The sequence below is a fragment of the Ambystoma mexicanum genome, chromosome 9 (assembly GCF_040938575.1).
Source record: "Ambystoma mexicanum isolate Mex_15411 chromosome 9, UKY_AmexF1_1, whole genome shotgun sequence".
In the NCBI taxonomy this organism is placed as follows: Eukaryota; Metazoa; Chordata; class Amphibia; order Caudata; family Ambystomatidae; genus Ambystoma; species Ambystoma mexicanum.
The window spans coordinates 536,633,071-536,654,044 of record NC_090931.1 but is presented as its reverse complement, the minus strand read 5'-3'; the positions used below and the strand labels follow the sequence as shown (position 1 = coordinate 536,654,044).

Here is a 20,974-nt window from a genome sequence, read left to right as displayed (position 1 = left end):
TCAAATTCGAAGCTGGAGAAGAAGACTGGTGAGTTGAGAGACTCTTCCCGGCTCAAAAAGGACCCGATCGAGTAGTCGATCGCGGCACTCGTCTTCCTCTAAGAAGGCTAAGAAGAGATTCCATAGGCCGTCTCCACCATCGAGTGATTCCTCCGTGGAGGTGGTAAGATGTCCTACGAAGTCCGATCCCCCCGCAAAGTGGGACGCATTTCGTAGTGAGATGTTGTGAATTTTCCAGAATGCGGCCTCGACCACCCCCCTTGAAAGAAAAGCAAAAGAGCCATGCCCCGGTTGCTCCGAGTATGGACGACAAAGGGAAGTCGAAGGCTACGTCTTCAAAGCCAAGCTCAAGGCCGGCGTCATATCGAGAAGGTTCTTGTTCTGATGAGAAGTCGCTGAGCGCGTCGACGAGTCGAGAACCGAATCCAACTGTGGTTCTGGCGAAAAAAGCACAAGGCGTTGAAGGTTTCGACGTCCTTGCCGACTCCATCGGAGTGGAAGCTGTTGACACCGAAGTCGATGCCGATTAAACAGCGCCATTTTTGAAGACGCCTTCGACGACTACTTCAACATTATCAAAGCCACTGCCTGCACAGTAAAAGATTTATAAACCATTACCAAAGAAATACTATTTTAGGTCTGTCGGCAATATATGAGGAAGACCAACCTTCTTATGAGGGTTCACCACCTTTTGGTGCCCGGGAACATCTCCGTATCACCTGCCACTTACTCCACAGACTGGACTTCTCCCTCAATTACAAGAAGTCCCATATGATACTATCCCAAGGACTCCAATGTATTGGAGCAGTCTTGGATACTTCCTCTGGGAAAGCCTCGCCACCCGAGCTGAGTGCTCAACACATTCTGCAGATGGTAAAATTCCAGAATGTGCAGCATCTTCCGGCCCTCGGTTTTTTTTTTTTTGAGGTTGCTCGGTCTCATGGCATTCTGCATTTTCCTGGTGCCAGAGGCCTGCTTTAGAATGAGATCCCTTCAATGGGCTCTCAGGACACACTGGCCCCAATCTCAGGCAAGATGTCCGACCAACTGCAAGTTCCGAGCAGAGTTGTTTAGGACCTTCTGTGGTGAGCTTGCAAAAACATCCTCAAGGGAGAATCTTTTTGGCAACCATGGCTGGAGAAAACGGTAGTGACGGACGCCTCACTCACGGGGTAGGGAGCCCACACCAACCATCTGACAGTCAGTGGTCGTTGGTTTCAATCAGAGTCAAAACTACACATCAATCTTTTGGAGATGAGGGCGATCAGACTAGCATTGAAGGACTACCTACCCTCTGTACGGAGAAAGAATGTCCTGATAATGACAGACAACACAGTGGCCATGTACTACCTCAACACGAGAGGAGGTGTAGGGGTCACTACCACTGTGCAGAGAGGCAATGCAGCTCTGGTTCTGGTTATACAAGAAGGAATCTCTTTGTCAGCAGTTCCTCTAGCTGGAGCGCAGCATACAGCAGCAGACACTCTGAGCAGGCAGAGCACAGTGTCGCACGAGTGGAAACTAGCTCAGGGAGTCCTTCAAGAGAACTTCACCATTTGGGGAACCCCTGAAGTGGATCTGTTCCCGACCGGTGTGAAACGGAATTGCAAACATTATTGCTCCAGGGAATTGCCCCCAAGAGGACCTCTAGGAGACGCATTTGTGGTGTACTGGGATTTTCCACTCCTGTATGCGTTTCCTCCAGTCCTCGTCATTCCTCGTGTGATCAGGAGGTTGAGAACATTCTGGAAATCCATGATCCTAATTGCTCCAGATTGGGCCTGGAGGACGTGGTACCCGGACTTTCTGAACTTTTCCATCTGCCCTCCAATACTTCTTCCAGAAAGAGAGGATCTTCTCTCGCAAGAGGAAGGGCGGGTTCTCCATCCAGAGGTCAAGACACACAGCCTTTTCGCATGGTTTCTGAAAGGCTAAGATACAAGTATTGGAACCTCCTGGATGACATAAAGGAGATTTTGCATTCGGCCAGAAGGCCAGCAACAATCTTTGTAGCGTTGCTGTTGGAGTAAGTTCAGCAACTGGTGCAAAGATAAGAATGTTGATCCATTTCTATGTGACACGCCTCTGGTGCTCTCCTTTCTGTTATATTTACCCAATCTCGGGCTCCAGATTGGAACAATTAAGGGCTACCTAGCAGCACTTTCCATTTTCAAGCGCTCCTCTGAGGATTCATATTTTAAGATCCCTTTGATTGTCCAATTTTTGAAGGGCCTTAATAATGTATACCCATCACTTCCATTCAATGTACCTCTTTGGGACCTCAGTCTTGTGTTCAAGCTTTTAATATGTATTCCCTTTGAGCCCCTACACTCATGTCCTTTAAGACTCTTGACGTTATTGCAATAACATCAGCCCGCAGGGTAAGCGAGTTGCAGGCTCTTTTTTGCAAACCTCTGCATACAGGATAAAACCTTCTTTTTAAGTAAAGGTAGTCTCCGACTTCCACTTGTCACCAAAAATTACCTTACTGACATTCTACCCACCTCATCCAGGAAAGGAAGATAGCCCTTTTTGGGTCCAGTCTATGTCAGTCTATCAGTTTTTATATATCCAGGATGGCTAAATTTCGCCAGGTGGATCAACTTTCTATTCGATATACTGGTCCCAAATTGGGCCTTGCAGTCACCAAACAAACAGTATCCAGATGGATTATTCTGGCTATTGGCGAATGCTACAGACTAGCTGGAAAGGACCCGCCGGAAGGCCTAAGGGCTCATTCCACAAGGGGCATGGCAAACTCTGCAGGCACTTCAAAGGGGTGTCCCAATAAATGATATTTGTTAAGCGGCCACTTAGTCATCTATCCATACTTATGTGAAACGCTACTGTCTGGATTCTACCGCCAGTCGGGGGGACTTTTTGCAAAAGCTGTCCTCCATTCCGTCCATGATTAGATCTAATTATTTGGTACTCCCACTGCCAGATTATTACTGCTTTGAGAATCTCCTCATAAGATGAGGAATACGCGGGAGGACACAATCCATTCGAAGAACAAGTTGCTTACGCCTGGTAACATTCTTTCGATTGGATGTTCCTCCCACGTATTCCTCTTCGCCCATCCTAGCATACCCCGCCATACAATTTACGTGTTATTACACCCTATGCTTTCTGAGAGCTTACGGTCTTGGGTACGCCTGATAATTCTTCTTCGGAGGGGAAAAGAAAAACAGAACTGAAGGCAACGGGCGCTGCACACGTTATTTATGCTGATGATGACGTTGACGGTCGACTGAGGCCCTTGAGGGACATCGAGTCGACGACACCGCATACAGCGCCCTCTGTCGGGAAAAAAAAATTCCGAAGCGGCAAAGCTGGAGAGAGATATTACCATAAGATGAGGAATATGTGGGAGCAACATCCAATTGAAAGATAGTTACCACGGGTAAGTAACTTATTCATCTGTAGGGTTGCGTGTGGCCTATTAACTGTGCCTAGACCAGGACTCCCCATCAAGAAGAAGTGTGAAAGCAACTTTGAAATACGCTAAAGCTGAACCGCATCAGTATTCAAAGCTTGGGGAAGGGAAACCCTGAGCCCCTTTTGAACCCTTGTTGCATTGGACAGTCCTGATTGAAGCATGGGGAAGCAGAACACCTGAGCTCCTTTGAAATATGGTTGCTTTGGACAATCCTGCTTGAAGCGTGGGGAAGGGAACACCTGAGCACCTCTGCAGCTTTTTTATTTGGTGAAACAGTGCTTAAGCTTGGTGAAGGGAACCCTAAGCACCTTTTTGAACTTTGTGGTTAAAACTGCATCCTGAACTTGTGAAGGGGACTAGAGGGTGCTCCAGACGTTATGTTGAACACTATTTAAGTAGAATATCCCTACACTACGATTCTGTATTAAATGGGAGTTCAAGCATATGTTTGACACAGACCTTTGAGTTGAACCTACAGACTTAGACTTTTCCTTAGTTTCTTTAGGTAGGGCTATTCCCACCATAGCTGTAGGGCAAGTTAGGCATTACATCTATCCTGACATTTTAATAAAGGTTTTCCAAACTGTTACTTCTGTTGTCTGTCATATCGCTTGAGACCATGCCTGTCTCACAGGAGGGGCAAGACTTAAAGGGGCGGTACCGATATGAACTTTTGAATGCATAAAGTGATGGTTCCCTTGTGACTTCCTTACTATTGATATATGCTCTCTTGTTGCAACTACTATAAATCGGCTTGTCCTTTCTTTCGCAGTGTAAAACACTTAGAATAAACAGATTTGATTGGTTTTAAACTGGAAATATCCTGCACACCAGTAAGTTCGACTTTGGTTTTATCCAAGTGAGCATTGCTCTGCACCCCTCCACCCCCAAATAATGTAAGCTAAACCTATACAGGTTCCGCACAAAACACGTCTTTTGGTCTCTCTTTTGTGCAAAGAAGCAATTTGATACTTTATAAAGGGGGATTTCTCCCGTGGTCCAAACATTTATGTGCTGTGGATTTAGTGTGTGCATGTTCTTATTTGATGGCACATTCATGTATGTGTTCTTGTAGAGGAATATTGCTTCATGGTACTGTGGTAGACCGTGACACATTAGCATATTTTGTAAGCTCTCATCTGATCGAAGAAACTGTCTTTTTACCAATAAATGTGGAAAAAGTTCTTTCAAATAGTGTTTTTGCGCATTACGTTCAATCCTCTGTCCTTCATTAAGGTACCTTTCTTTATCGTGAAACCATCTGAGGCGATGCTAATGCTTTTTTCAAAACTTGTAATATCCTTGATTGAGACATACCTTACAGAGGAAATGAACCACCCGTTATTTTCTAGACAGGTGTTTTTAAAGGTTTATAAGTTTACTTGCTTCGCAAGCTTGAATTTGAAGACTGCAGTGCCTTTTCGGTTAGTTGTTTTTGAATATTTTTCCCAGTGCTAGCAACCTCCTTAGTTGTCTCTTATCAGAACACGTCCTCTTAGCTATTTGTATACACATCAACAGTGATCATCCTTGGATGTTTCAATGCACAGTTCCCCATAGCTTCAGCTGTTGGCTCAACCAGCCAGTTGTGTTTGATTGTAATTTAGAATACTGTGGTGTATATAAATGTGTTTATCTTGTTTGTGTATCTTTTGGAGTGTGTGCAAGTCGGTTATTTTGATCCGAGGAATGGAGTACATCCCTAATAACATTAGGTGAATATATGTTTTAAGGTTGATGCACCTATGTATTGCACACTTTTTGAAATATCAGGCCATTGCTGCAGCTCTCTACATTGTGACTGCCACTGTTCCATGGGATCAATGAGTAGAAAGGCTCCATCGGGATCAGTGAGCAAAGAGCCTTTGGAAAAGCCTTATATCGCTTCACGTGTTGGGTACATTGTTTGAGAGCCCTGTACGAGCGTCACTTTTCACATTGCGAGTGAATTATTGCCAGCAGGAGCGTATTCTACCATTTCTTTGTTGTGCTGTTCTCCATTGAGTCGGAAAGCATTCGCTGTTGATGCCAAGGGAAAGCTGGTGTCACTTTGCCCTTAGATGGTGACATTTGTTATTAATAGGTGCAGTTATTGCCTCCCTGTACAAGTGTCTTATTGTTTTTGTGCAAACCTACATAATTAGTTATAATAATATGCACACTGCACAAGCACCGGTGGCCTCTTCCCAAGGGCTGCAACAGAATGAGCTAAATAAAAAGGGCAGTGAGTCTGCTCATAGTCACTGGGATCGATCTCTCGCATCTGTTTCTGTAACTTTAAGCAAAAACTCAAGACTGTCACAATGTGCTGCAAGAATTTGTTCCACAGTGGAACACTATGCCTAACATAAGCATGCATGTTCTTATTATGGAATACTCATAGTTTATACCTGGACATTGGACCATAATTGGTTTGGACAGACATTGGGTGTTTAATTGCATAGCTTTTTAATTATGTTTGAAGTTCTGAAGTGTTTGAGGGGTCAGAAATGTGAGGCAGACAACCTTTTAAAGAGTTTTCAACTTTAGCCATTTTATTAAATAAACCGGTTGGATAAACGCCTCACTGTCCCTATTGTGATGAGGATTTCCCTGCCTAAAATGAACCAAAGGGAACACTCTAAGCAAGGGATATCGAACACTCACACTTAAAAAGCAAACAAAGCAAAATGGAAATATATTAAATATTGTTGTTGAATTAAAATATATGACCTGACTCACAATATGACCAATGTATCTTGTCATGGCCTGGGTGAACTTCCCTTCCACAGATCCAAATAAGAGTTTTCTCCACGGTTCAAAGGACGAACCAGGAAATCGGGTTTAACAGAAAGTTCCAATAAAGTTAAGTTATTGTATTCAAATTCACAAAGTTCTGTTGCTTCAGTGAGGTTTCTTGAAAAAGGCATTAGCTCTCACAACTCCTGGAATAAGAACTGTTTCATAATTTGGTCAGGATGGTTTACCATAATTTTAACTGCAGAAAGAATTGTAACTTTTTTAATCTTTTCACAAGTCTTCCCCAGATGTTCTCTATTAGTACAACTCTTCAGCACTTGCATCTTCTGCTACCTGGCTTACTCTTTCACCCGGTGTCTTCTGGGCAATCACTTCTTGCCCTATGGGTATAATCGCCTGCCCGTCTACTTCAACAGCAAGAACCAAAAAGTGCTTCAATGGTAACTTCAAACTCAGAACAACAATAACTTCAATGGTCTTCTTTTGTACTGAAATGTTCGCAGCTTTCAGGGAATTGAGCCTTCACATTGATCCACATTAGGATTTTTCTGCAAACAATGCTCATCTCCCTCTGGATAGTTTATTCCAGAAGGGCAGCTTGTTTGCCATCTTTCTTTCCCTTCTACATCTATAACAACAAAGTGGTCAGGATAAAGTATTTTCCTGCTTTTGCCTTGGCTTTGCCAATGGGAGTTTAAACCAGGTATAATGTTCCCTAAACATAAGCAATGAATTTCACATCCATTGGGATTCTTATTTCCCTCTGACCTCTGGCAATATGTGTTGTGTTCAAATTGCCCAGGTGTTACTTTCTTTTGGCTTGGGAATTTCTTGCACACTTCAGTTCTTAAGGTCGTTCCTCCACCGAGTTGTTGGAACTTCCATAAACTCACAAAATTAATATCAGTTAATTTGTTTCGCTGAACACCACTTTCGTTGTTTTCTGCTAGTTTGGTATTCACTAGTAACACCGCTTTCAGTCATACGCGAATTAATCGGCTGGCTCGCACACGCGAACAGCATATGAATGCTCCTGAGCCACTCACAAGTGGTGGACTCACCGGGTAAGCTGTGTTCGCTCAGTGCTCACTGGTCTCCAGTAGTATTGGCTTTTCTCGACCTGGCGAACGGGTTCTTTTATTTCGCCCTCGACGCCGCCATGCCGACTTGTAGCTTCATGCACTCCTGGGAGTCTCAGGTGCGACCTGGCCTCCTGAGACTTCTTGGCGTTCTTTGCTTCCCGCTGTGCAGACTCTGCACAAGGCGCTTTCTAGGCTGATGCGTTTTTCTTTTCTGCTGCGCGTCCTCTGCAAGGGGGATAACGAGAGGCACAGACCCTCTCAAGACCCATAGTATTCCCTGTGTCTTCTCGCTCCTCCTGCATCGCCTCCAGCTGAAACGGTCCTCACAGCATACACTGCTTCTTCTGCTTCTCCGGATTCTCTACAGCCTGTTCCAGAGGGGTGCCATTTAAGCCTCTGTCTCCCTCAGGTGTGGGCCATCTAGGTTAATTAGCTGACCACTACAGTTTTGTTCCTCTGCATCCCTCTTCCTCCTCTCAGTACTGAGGGAATTATGGGACTTGAAGTCCCAAATATCAAAATTTGTTTTCTTAACTGGTTTCCTCCTTAGGTTTTGATCTCTTTTCAATAACCTTTACTAAGGGAATGTTGTTATGTGACTCAGTCATCAGGCTGGTTTGTAAAGGGGAATATGATTTCTTAGATTTAAGGCTGAAATAATTCACAAACCTCCTTCCATCACACTTTTAGGAGTTAGGGGAACTTCCAACTATCTGGGTTCCCTGAATTTGAGTAGGATGTCTATCCATTTTATCCCTAAAGGGTTTCTGACTAATTCCACCCACACTAAGATGGTTAACCCAGTGAAACAGAAGGGTTATTGTGGATACAAGCCATTATATATTGTGGGAACTGAAAAATGTCTCCTTCAAAGGAAGTCAAATGTTGGGTCTCATCCCATTGATTCATCTCACCTCCCTGAGCATTTTCTCCTTCCAAGTGATCCTCCCGCAGAGCACCACCCCCGGGATTAGGATCAGGACACGTCTGCCTTTCCCTGGCCAGCTCGGAGGAGACATTAGGCAGGGATTCAGTGAGGGATCCATACGATTCATCACAAGTGATAGCAGCTTAGTGAATGATTTAATGTTTGTACATATCAGGTGAGTGACCTTTTGTCTGTAACCTGAAAAAGCACAAACTAGATAACCAAACAGATTTATAACCAATGACCCTGTGGTAGAATTGAAGAGGACGCCTTAAACCTCTACAAAATAATGTCTGTTTGAAATGTGATTTTTCAATCAATTGTATTTTGAGCCGTGAACTACCATTAGGGTCTTAGACCACATTGTGGAACTGGTGTCTTTTTCAACCGTATCCTGAAACTATACACAGTTGAAAATGATATATGTTGCAATTATGCGCCTGTCAACTTGTTATATAATTTGTCATATGTTGTAAAGTGTAATGTGCTTTGTTGGATAGGTTAAATTGTTAAACACAAGAAAAACATTGGTCCATTACGATAAAATGATTGGTTCCGACTATATCAATTGATATTGCTTTGAGGGAATGCAATTTTTACATGGTTTCATCAAGATTGTTAGGTTGTAAATTCATGACCTATTTATTTACTGATGACTATTAAGTAGAATTTTGGACAAATCCTTAATTCTTTTATTTAAAATTGGTCCCATTGCAAAATATTGATCATTAAATCTGATTCTTTTGTGTAGAATGAGCGAACATAGTTATTTTACCCAAGGGAACATATTTGTCTACTGCAGTAGCTTCTCTCTTGTTACTGCTGGGCTTGCAAGGGGGACTCTATATATTTCTGAGTGAGTGATGCAGGATTGGGCCTGAGATTATAAATTGGATTATGTTGCTGTATAAGAACCAGTTCTACGTTAAAACAACAAAGCCGAGAACAACGAGGCTTAATACGTTGAAGCAGAAAGCTTTGCATTGCGAAAATTACGAATTCTGATTATTTACAACAGAAGGCCGTTGTGAGAGATACCAACAAACTAATAGCGTACGGGTTGAAATTCCACTGTGAAATGCAGCTCGCCATCACAATGTTCCACTTCTTCAAAGCTCCTTGTGATTGTGAAATGCTGCATGTTTCACAGGATGAAGTTTAAAACCTTGCTTACTTGCTGAATTTAAACAGATGTTCAAACCCCACTTTCCATTTGACACCCCGCAACCCCAAATCCCATAATACCGAACAAGGGGAGCACGGGACACCCCTGCAACCTCCGGTCCCCTTTTTCCAGCATTATGGGAATCTGGAATTTTGTCCATGCAAATGCACACTAAACGCATTGTAAAATAAAACACACAGGGTGAGTTTCTCTATCTTTAGGTTGCAGGTCGAATCACCAGACTTTTAAGCATGTCATGATGCCTCCTTATTACAGTATTTGGTTCCCTTATTTGAAACTGGTAAAGTGAATACATAGCACTGAAGTGTACAAGGGGGTGCTTAGGCCCAGAGTAAAAACTGCATCTGAAGCTGCCATCCTTCGGGTGAGAAGGGTGGCTGCGTTAGTACAGCAGAAAGTACAATAAACGCCCACAGAAGTAGTCCATATATTTTGTTGGTTCTCCCTCGAGTACTGCTCTGACGTGCCGAAGTCTCACTTCTCTCTGCTAGCCAAACATCTAGACAGCAAGTATTGAACTACCAAAGGAGCAGCACCTGGAGGCAGCGTGACAGTGTATCCATGTAGCAAGAGCAGATGGAAAAGACTCCAAAGGGAGAGGCATGTGAGGTGCAGAGGGGCTGCTGGCCGATCTGCCTTTTAAAGTAACAAGGCAGGCCAGACATAGTGTACAACCCTATTGCGAATCTCAGCAAAGAAGGAGGAAGCAAATAAGAGAGGGAGCCTTGGTAAACTAGGCTTCAGCAAATAATGCCCACATAGCCATTGTGCTAAGGTGGGATCCTGTGAGATGGAGCAGTGCCATTGTCCTGCAACTTCTTTTGAGTTTTCGTGGTAAGCTTGTTACAAGCTTGAGGGGTGGCACTCCGGAAAGTCAGTTTTCCAATACCGTTTCAGTCCCCTTGGATGGGGAGACACCAAGATTATCTATTTGCTTGATGCTCCTAGGATTCAAATGAGGAATTGCACTCCGGGAGGAGGTAGTCTCCCTCACCATACCCCATTGAATATCACCCCCACCACCTGGTAATGTAGTCACCATGGAAATGGGTTGGGGAATTCTATCCTGGCCTCAAAATTCCAGAAATGGTCTGGTAAACCAAATCCCCACTACTGCATAAGCCAATTGACATAAGTATTCATATAAAACCCACCACTGAACAGGATCCCTGCCCATGTGGCACATATTGGCTTCTTCTTTCCCACTATATATAATGAGAGTACCTAATCCTGAGAAATTGTTTAGCTGAGGAAACGTGTACATACTCACAAGTTGAATGGCAGTGAATCTTGTGGATCTGCAATTCGAATCGAACGGTGAACCTCTAAAAGTGTCCCAGATCTCCAAGTCACTAGTCATTCCTGATGCATTAATTCTTGAGAAAAATCAATCAGACTGGAAAGGTGAGTTAGAATCTCTCATCCGTACAAATGCATGGGCTTGAGTTGTGTGCAAAGAAATGGAATATATCACCACACCTTAATTTGTGATTGGCTTGTCAAAAGGTCCTTCTGCGTATCTACTGGTCACCTCCAAAATGGTTTAGCATGATCTTAGATAACTTTGTTTGCCTTTTTTATGTATGTTTCTATGAATTATTTGGCTCAAAGTGCCTAATAATAAAATAGATGATAATGATGTATCTCTTGGATAGTGAGAGCTACGTTAGGTGCAAGGCTAAGGTTGGGCAGTATCTACAGGTCTGTTGAATGCACCTTGGTAAAATCGCTAGGAAAGGAAATATTTTAACATATCAATTCAGTGTCTTCAGTTAATCTAGCTCTCTCCAATAATAATTAATGATTTCTCAAGTATTCAATTTCAAACGTTTTTGAACAAGAGCCCGATTCCAAGGGCAATACCTCGCGGAAAAGACTTGTACTAAAGTTTTACATTTTTTTTTTTTTTTAAATGTAGGTAATGGTCACAGGACATACTGTGTGCGCCCATTTATAGATGTCTTTTTAACATTGACCAATTATATATACTTGTATAATTGTTTCTAGGGCAGTGGGGGCTGAGGGAATGAGGAAGGGGCGGCGTGATGGTAAGAGAGGGGCCATGCAACTCGGCCCGCGACCCGCCAAATTAATATTAAGTCGTTGAATTAATGTTGGCCAAAAAGTGCACACATTTGAAAAGATGTCTATCAAAACACGTCGATCCATGGGAAGGATCTGTACAGATATTACCAAACAATATTAATTGAATGAAATCTACAGAAATTGTGCATAGTGTTGTTATGGAAGTCATCAATGTATAAGCATTTTCGTTGAAGCTCGGTTTTGATTTATTAATGTGTATTTTTAGTTTAAAGTTGTTTTTCATATAAATATGAGAACATATCATTAAAATAAAAACAATTATTTAAAACAACAGTTTTAGGCACAGTCGTATCAAACGGGCATGAGAGACCTCTCAGATGGATCTTTGATGTCTACTACATGGCTATAAACGGACCACCACTGGTGCATTGCACACCACCAGGCCTAGGAATATTCATTAGCTGGTCCTTCTGAGCTGTACAGCATCAAGCAAACGGAGGCTGAAGGTTCTACTTCTAACCAGTTATTAGATGCAGAACAAGTGAAGCTCTGTGGCCGCACAGTGCCTCTCAAAATGGGTTTCCTAACTAATAATTTACTATATAAAAAATGGTTTAAATAAATTCAACCACTATTCAAATGCATTCACCACTAATTATTGCCCTATGTAGGGGCTGCTGTAGTCAATTGTTTCCCGAGCAAGTCATTGTGAGATTAAAGATGCATTCAATCTCACAATTCCTATGTAAAGGCTTTACCCAATTGATGCCCAACTTTCTCAAGGTATCAATATGTAAATGATCGTCCTCTACTGCAGTGGTGTGAATGATTTCATTCAACAACCTTTAACAACAAAATCTCAATTACAAATACGAGTCGGAGACTTGCACAGGGTTTATGGCCATTGCATCGAAAACTTTCCAACTAAAGTTTGAAGTTTCCAACTAAAGTTTGAAGTTTTTGCATCGAAAATTTTGCATCAAATGCATTTTTTTTGGGGGGGGGGGGCCAACCCCAACCACCCATTTTTTCCCCTAAAAAAAGACAGCAACGAAAATTAACCCTTTACCACCCCATATATGCATTCGATGCTAACATTTTTGATGCATATTTTTCGATGTAAAGTGTTCAGTTGGAAACATTTTCGATGCAATTACCAGATACCCTTGCACAGTTTGATAACTACATTCCTACATTGGATAAAAACAGTGTGTATGGAAATGAAATTTGACTAGAGCTGGGAAAACCCGAATGGCACATTCCTACATTGGATAAAAACAGTGTGTATGGAAATGAAATTTGACTAGAGCTGGGAAACCCCGAATGGCAACCTGCACACAATACAATGTTATGTTGAGCATGTATACATAGCAGCAACTGTGGAATCCTGTACAATTGACACACTACACCAATACATTTACCACTGTTTTTTTAAACCTGCGAAGAAATATGGTTTCTGACCCATATCAGAATACAGATGGCCTAAAGAACACCCACACTTCAGAAGATGGCTCAAGGTTTTATTTTTCTAAAACCAAAATAATTCAGAATCTTTATGGTATGTGACTGAAATGTGGCACACTAAAGGCCGTCCCTCTCGCCTCCCTGGGGCTTCCCACCTCCCTAACCCAGTCCTCCTCATATCCCTGGTTGCCAACTCCATAGTCTAGGGGGAACCTATCCTGACCACTTTCCCAGGGTTTGTATTGCAATGTGGCCTGGTGCCTTTCTAAATGCCCAGTACTCATTCTGGGATTTCACTCCCGTTGGATTACTTCCTTTGCTCTCCCTCCCCTCGCATTCTGTCCCTCCAGAGGTCACACAATCTCCAAGCTTCATCTCCCCTGTCTCCACTGAACTCTCCCATCCTTTGATTCTCTACTCTGCTCCTATCCTCTTTCTTTCCTCTTCTCTCATCCTCTCCTCCCACTCTCATTCACATCTTACACTTCCTCGGGCACTCCTTGTGCTCTCACTCACTCACATTTTCTACTCCCTTTAATGCCACGCTTTCTCACTACCAACACAGTTTTCCCAACACTCTGCTCCACTGCCCTTTCTGCTCCTGGTCTCGGTCTGCCTACTCACCAACTAACCTCACTCAAGGTCATCAGTGACTACCATCTGCTGCAGTGCCTCCTGGTACAGGTAGTCCTGAAACGAGAGAAATGGAATTCTGGCCAGAATACTGAACGGCCTGCATTGTGTGATTGACAGTGGTACCTTCCCCATGCAACAAGGCACACGTGGGGGAGGCAGAGAATGGGCCCTCAAAACACCCTACCCTAGTGACACAACTGGCTCTGTTGAGAAACCTTGAAGGTCTCCTGCCCCAGTTTGAGAGCAGGTCTCTTTCCCACCCCCCCCCCCTCATCCCCCACCCCCACCCAACAGGATTATGTACCTGATCCTGTCACACCTGGTAGATGATGTAAAAGAGGAACGTAACACCCTGCCCGTTATCCTTCTTAACTCATTATGTGTAAGACTGTGAGATGTGTTTCTTGGAGCATCACAATATCTGTTGGCCTCCTACGTATAAGAGGCCTCCTACGTATAAGAGACCAAATTCTATCCCCTTTTATCATGCCACTAATCCCTTTAACGTGCTATGACTGTATGGTCATCTCTGTCATGTCTCCTTATCGAAGTTCAATTTAAACCGGGCAAACATATGACATATATGCATTAATGCTCCAACATTTCAGTGCAATACAGTACACAGTTTATGGGCTTTATCAACCAAGTCCCAGTGTGTCCTCCCCTTCAGAAGTAATTGGTGATATTCATATCAACCCATACTCTCAACATAATTGAGTTAAAGGTCTTTTTCGAACGATTTCCAGTCTTAGTCGGGCTTTAGGTAATGTTTTTATTATATTGCTTTCAATCAAACCAGTTTTTTTACTTGCATGAAGGACTTTTTCTCAACCTTTTTGTATTTCCACTTCAATCTCTGGATAGAATGAGATTTTGTTTCTATTGTATTGGAGCTGTCCTTGCCTGCAAGCATCCGATAATAGTTTAACTTTATTTTGATTATTGCTGCATCCGAATCCTAATCATCCTAGTGAGAGATTCCAGAGCTGGGCGCTGCAATGGCGCCCTGTTTGCCCTTTCTACCTCTATGTACTTCACATTGTCACTACGTTCACAAAGGGAGGAATGAACTACACAAGGAAGGTTTCTATGTTCCACTTCTTCATTCCTTCACTTAACCTTGCTGTCTTTTTAGCCATTGTGCTTTATAGAGTGGATAGTGTAGATTCCTAAATAGCTAAAGTGTCCACAAGTGATGACACCCTCTGTTTGACGGCCACAGTTCTTCCGTGTAATTTGTATAAATCCTGCCACATTTGTGCCACGGATATCGGAAATGTGCTTATTACCCTCGAAGATGGGGAGTTTCAGATCTGCCTCTGAAGGACCCCAGCTATCTTCTACTTCTTAACTCTATGCATCTGACTTTTCCACCATCCTAGCTGATCTAAGAGAACACCATGCACAACTATCTTTGAGAGGGTCCTTGTGAACATTTTTTGTATGATTTTTAGCCTCTTTTCTTGTATTTCTTGTATTCTTTCAGCATTTAGTGCAGCCTAGATAATACAATTGGTGAGTTGTATAGCAGCACTCCCTCTCCACCACAATCGAAGGGTACAGCATATCTTGTCAACTGAGAGCGGCAGAGGTCAGTGCACAGAATTTGCAGTGCGTATTATAGCTGCAATTGCCAGAGCAGCAAGCACTATGGCAAGTTGTCCCAGTTTGTGGTCGATTTTAACTTCTGATGCTACATTGTATAGAGAATACTCCACATAACTCTGTCATTCAAATATACTAAAAAACAAAAAGGAGATGAGGTATAGTTCTCAATCACAGAAGCTGCTTGTGTCCTTATTTGCATACACATGTATCCATGGAAGGAAGTGGCACAACAGTGTGTGCTGCAGCTAGGCACCCTCGGCATCCCTGTGTAGTATTGTCGACAAGCTCTGCTGGTTAATAAAGTCATGCACCACCTCCAACATTGCTCCCAGATTTCCTTTCCCATTAAAGTGGCAACAGTATACCAGTTGTCCAACCCATTCACAAAATGTCTCCTTTAAATTGCTTTCACAGCAGTGGAAACAGAAAAACATAAATGAGTGCCAGTAACCAATGGGGCTCCAAGGTAGGACCTGACCATGAAGTTCAAGCAATGGTTGGGAACCTGATTCCACAGACTGCTTCAGCAGATCAGACTGTCCAAAATCACACGAACAGAGATTATTAGCAACGATTCAAAGCCAACCTCTCGAGCAGCAGTTCACCTGCGCACACTATCGGCCGTAGCTCACAGCAGACCTCTTTCATTGCAGAGGCGAGCGTATTTCTTTGTATGAAGGTTCAAGATCCAGTGGCCACCCAACAGGGTTGCATCAGCCGTGCTCAACTGCAGCTCCGGTTGCCAGCCCCGGAGGAATAAGAGAGGGAGGAGGGGCACTAAGCACCGCAGCTGCCCTCGACACAGGCTTGTCAACAGTGCACACTATCTTGAAGCGCGATCACCGTCTGTCTCCAAGTGGCACTACCATTAGGTCTAACAGTGCTACCCAGGACTTCTGATACCCAATGGTCAGGTAAGCAATGCAGAGAAACTATTTAGGGGGCATTTATACATCTGAATATTCTATGGTGTGATAAGACTGCAGGGGGTCCTGCTAGTTTTCCACCACCTTATAGCTCCCCCAAGCAAAGATAGATTTCTGAAAGGACAGAAGTTGGACTGAAACAGCACTCTTCTTTTTAATCTGTATATTGCCAAACATTCTGATTTCCTGTGGATGTGCATAGCCTCTCCACTGAAGTTGGTGTGGGTTCTGTTGCATATTGTTCTATGCTGATTGTTGTAGAAACCAAGCTCACACATCAGTTTAGGGTAGGGCAAACCAGAAACAGCTTTGTCTTTCAAGACAAAGGACCGGATACATCTTCACATTACAGGAACTCGCTGCAACAACCTGGCCCACCGTCCTGCCTTTATAGGTCACTTGTCAGGTGACTAATGCAAATGTTAATGGGAACCTTGCAGAGCCCTCCGCTTAGGCCTTCAAGCGGAAAAAGCTTCACACCCCCGTGAACACATTACAAACCTTAATTGCAGATGCCAGTCTTCGATGTAAATGCCCATCTAACATATCATGTTATTTGTTCCTCTTTGTGCTTCTTGCCAAAGGATTTTCGTCGACTCCGATGGGGACAATTCCTTATATTTCCTCAACCGTTCCTTTGTACAAGCAGGATAAAACTGCTTCCATTGCTCACATGTTCCAACACGTGTCGAGTAAGATGGTCTGAGGGAACAAGCTTTGTCAAAAACATTTTAAGTAAGACACTATAAGAAATGTCTGCTGAAAGAGAACATACATCTATAACGAGAGAGGAAACGATATCAATTCATCAGATTACTGTTGCTAAAAGAAGCAAAGCAAACGTTTTAAAAATAAAATGTGCCCAAGCAATTTCCACTTTTGCACTAAAATGCAACACAGTGCAACACAATAGTTTATCATCCTTTTTGTCTTCTTTTTTTAGGGCCCCACCTATTCTAATTGAAAATAAGTGTTTAATGGAAACCGTGTTTGTGTGGTCAGACCTTTTGTTAATCCCCACTAATAGTCTAACCATCAGTTCTCGTCAGTGTGTCAATTTCTACCTCTCCTTCGTCATCATCGGAGATGTATAGATCCTCATTTGCTCTGTGACTAGAGTAAAATATTGCATTTCCAACAGTGCATGTGTAACTGAGGTCTGGTGGCATACTCCTTGACACTTTTTCCACTTGTACACCTACAGCAACACCTTTTATAATCCTGTGAAGAGAATAGTATCAGATTTATAGGGGCAGTAGTGATAGGTTTTTTGCACTATTTCAGTTATAAGATATCAGAAGGAGTGCACAGGGAGGCGTACTGGTATGCGATTTGACCTTCATTAAATATTATTTCTAGCATATGCAATTGCCTTCTTGCCTAAACGATTTTCTGTACCTGTGACAGTATCTTTACAAGATTCCCAAACTATCCAGTACTAAATGTGCCAGATTGTCATTCAGCTCAACCATTAGACATACCACTTTTGACCTCTTCACTGGCCAGAATACGTTTTGAGTTATGACGCGAGTTCTAGGCAAACGTGTATATCTGCCAAGGGTGTCCCCGTAAATCCAAATAAAATTATCATTTGCTCTACAACAACTCTGTACCTTGTAGGGTGGTGCCTATAGCCAATCCCTCCCAACGTATATTCTGACTTTCAACTTGGTGAGGCATTGCATCTGTGGAGGCTGTAGACGCCTCAAGAACCAATTGGTGCCTAACCCTATCCAGAGATCTGGGTTGTTCCCAGGGGACTTGTGAAGTCTCTGGCTGGAGATGCTAGTGGCTTCACCTCACTGACTGCTCATTGTGTAACCCAGAGCCATTTATGGTCAGCCCATGGATTAGGCACGTTCAGTCCAGTCGGAGCTGAAGTGTCGCCAACAGGACCTCTGGATTGAAAGGTGAACAGCATTCTGTGGTACCTCCAAAAGCTCTACTTCTACATCTTTATCTATGGTCAGAGTCTTTAGTAATCAATTACTGTGGCCAGGATTGATAATGCACATCTGCATGGATTCTTACTAGCTGATCGTTCAGCAGTCTTGAACTTCTGCACAGGAAAATCTTTGTTCCGTTCTTGATATGGTAATGTTCCAGATGAGGTTTGTCATCAGTTCCTGTGTGGCAGAGGGACCCCCCTGGTAGGCATTGTGGCAAGAACCCACTGTAGACGACACACTATTTGTTGGATCATGGGGAGAAGGCTCTGTGGACATGTCTGTGGAAGGGAGGGGTGGTAGATGTAGGGGAGGGTGCAGACGTTGTGGGATGTGGGACTTTGCATCAGGGGAAGTAGCCCCAACAGTATTTATGGAGGATTGCTCCCCTTTGGCTGCTTCATTCCTGTCTTGGGTGTCCTTGTGAGAGCATGATTAGGGTGCAAACGGTGTGAAGGCCTGCATCATGAAGCAAGACAACAGATTCAAAGTTCCAACAGAAATGAAATTATTTATCAACTCAAATGTCAGGATGGTAGAAGGCCTAACTTGCCGTATGCTAATGTGGGATTTCCCTACCTGAGCGAAACTAAGGAAACTCTGAGTCAAAGAGTTCAACTCAAAAGTCTGCTCGCGTCCAAAACCTATGCTTGCTCTCACAACTAAAGCTAAACGTGTAGGGATGTCGATAATAAAGGAAATTGTGATTAACACTAAGTTCTGAGCTTCTCCCAGCTCTTAGCTTCATTTTCAGCGACCTTTCCCCAAGTTTAAGAAAGTTCCACAAAAGTCTCAAGACTACCTTTCTCAAGTTCAAGGCAATACAGTTCCACACAATCCTCAGGGTTCCCTTCCCCCAAGTTCCAAGGGACACAGTTAAGACAGTGTTTGTAGCTCCTCCGGGCTCCCTTCCCCAAGACTTCAATGCAACAACTAATATTTGTTTTAGTCTTTCAAAGTTCAACACAAATCCAGGTCAGCTAGACCCTCCTTTTGGTTTGCATCACCAGCTTACTTGAAGTGCTCCTCCTTGGTATATTTCACAATGTCTTTGGCTTTTACACTTCAGGGCTCTCTGGTCTAGGCGCAGCTATCGGACTACACAATCCACCCATCACAGGTTGCGCAACCAGGAACCCCTAGGCTATTCAGCCCACACAGGTTCTTTATCTACGCCTGTGTCTGAATTCAGCTTCACTTGGTTTCTCTTTGTCAGCCGATTGGCTTTGCTATCATGTGTTACACACCTTTTTGCCACTCTTGGGCCATGCAACACTGTACCCATTCATAATGTTCACTGTGTTGTGGTGGTCTGGTTTATACCCCACCTTTATTGCACTCTTTCACACTTGAACTGTTTTATATAGGTTGCTTTCAATTGGGCACTTAACCTTTTGTCTTTCATCTGTTATCAGCTTTGCTCATATTCAATTGGCATAACTTGGTTTTATTTCCAGTTTTCAATCAGTTTGGTATTCAATATGTATAATTCAGCGTTGTTCCAAGCTTTCATTCAATTAGGTCTTCAATATGCATAGTTTTGCTTTATTCCGAGTTTTTATTCAGTTCGGTGCTCGATATGCATACTTTAGCTTTACTTTCAGTTTTCATTCCGTTCGGCATTCAATAAACTTCATATGGCAGTTTATTCAGCATGCACAGATTTTCAGAGGCGCCCCGACTCAGAGTGACCTCCCCGACACTCACCTGCTCTCAGCGTCCTCTCCGGCGGTTCCTGCTGCCTTCGTTCTGCTTCTCTGGTCAGCAGGCCGTGCTTGCTCTCCGTATGTTCGCATGCACACGCCGGTGGCTTTGCTTCCCCAGCACAGACGTGGACAGCGTTCCTTCTTCTCTCCTGCTTGCTTGAAGGATCAGCAGCACGCTTCCCAACACTTAGGTATCCAAACCTGTGGTGGCCTAGCGGCTTGGTGTGCTCTGGGCATTTTCTGCATCCTCTCTTCCTCGCAGGCCCCACCACTGCTGCCTCCTCATGTCACGGGTCTCCTGCTGGTCTCTCCCACACAGGTCTCCTTGTTGCACTCTCTGGTGTTTCACAGGTCTCCATTCATACCCCTGCAACCATTTGACAGGTTGGTGGTGTGGACCCATAATTAGACTTGACTGACCATAGTTAAAGGGACATGCCTGACCCTCACAGCTCTCTGCAGGCATTTTCCTCGTCCCAGTACCAAAGTGGTGAAATTAACTTTAAGTGCTCATTACTCTTAGTCGCGTCTTCGTCGCCCCATTATGTTTGGATGTTAAATGTGGGGAAATTAGGGGAACTGTTTCATAGTAGCTTATAAAGGCTGGGGTAGCGGGAGATTGGTCATTAATAGGGAAAGGGGGATACCATGTCTCGCCTGTGGTCACCCCACTCCCAATCCCCAAGGTCCCTTCACCCAGGTGATCCTCCCTTGATTCTCCACCCCCAGTTTCAGGATCCAAAAATGATGGCCTTTCCCTTGCCAACTGAGAAGAGGATCCAGGGGGAGTAGGAGTGATTATACCCTTGGGTTTCTCACAGTGGGGAGAGGGGCAGGGAACAGGACCTGGTCCCTGCAGCTTTTATGTCTGGTCAGATCCTTTGTGTTCCGTTCTCTATCCCTCTGCTTCCTACAAGGTTGTCATGTGACGCCAGGGTGCCTTAATGCAATCCAAGTACGATCTGATTATTTTCAATTAGTGACCAAATTTAACGTTAAAGTGTCTTGCTATCAAGGAGCTGTGAAAGTGCATAATTTCCTATGTAGTGATCCATTGCATGTGTTTTTATTGCCGGGTAGCTGAATTTGTGGGCACTTGTGTTGTACAGTAGAAGCACAGAGCACACCATGCAGTCTCTGTGATCCGAAAAGATGCATAATCAAATGATTATTTTATTGTTTTCAGAGAGAGTTGGTTTTGGGAAACACGTGGATTGCAGTATTAGTCTGGCGGTCTATAAAGCAGTGAAAATGAGGGCGGTTTTAAT

General features: G+C 43.5%; 1 protein-coding gene across 5 annotated transcripts in view; it reads left to right on the top strand.

The window, feature by feature from the left end:
- The window catches only part of BRIP1 (BRCA1 interacting DNA helicase 1), a 2,318,009-nt gene that overhangs the window by 269,112 nt on the left and 2,027,923 nt on the right, over window positions 1–20,974 (top strand). The window lies entirely within an intron of this gene.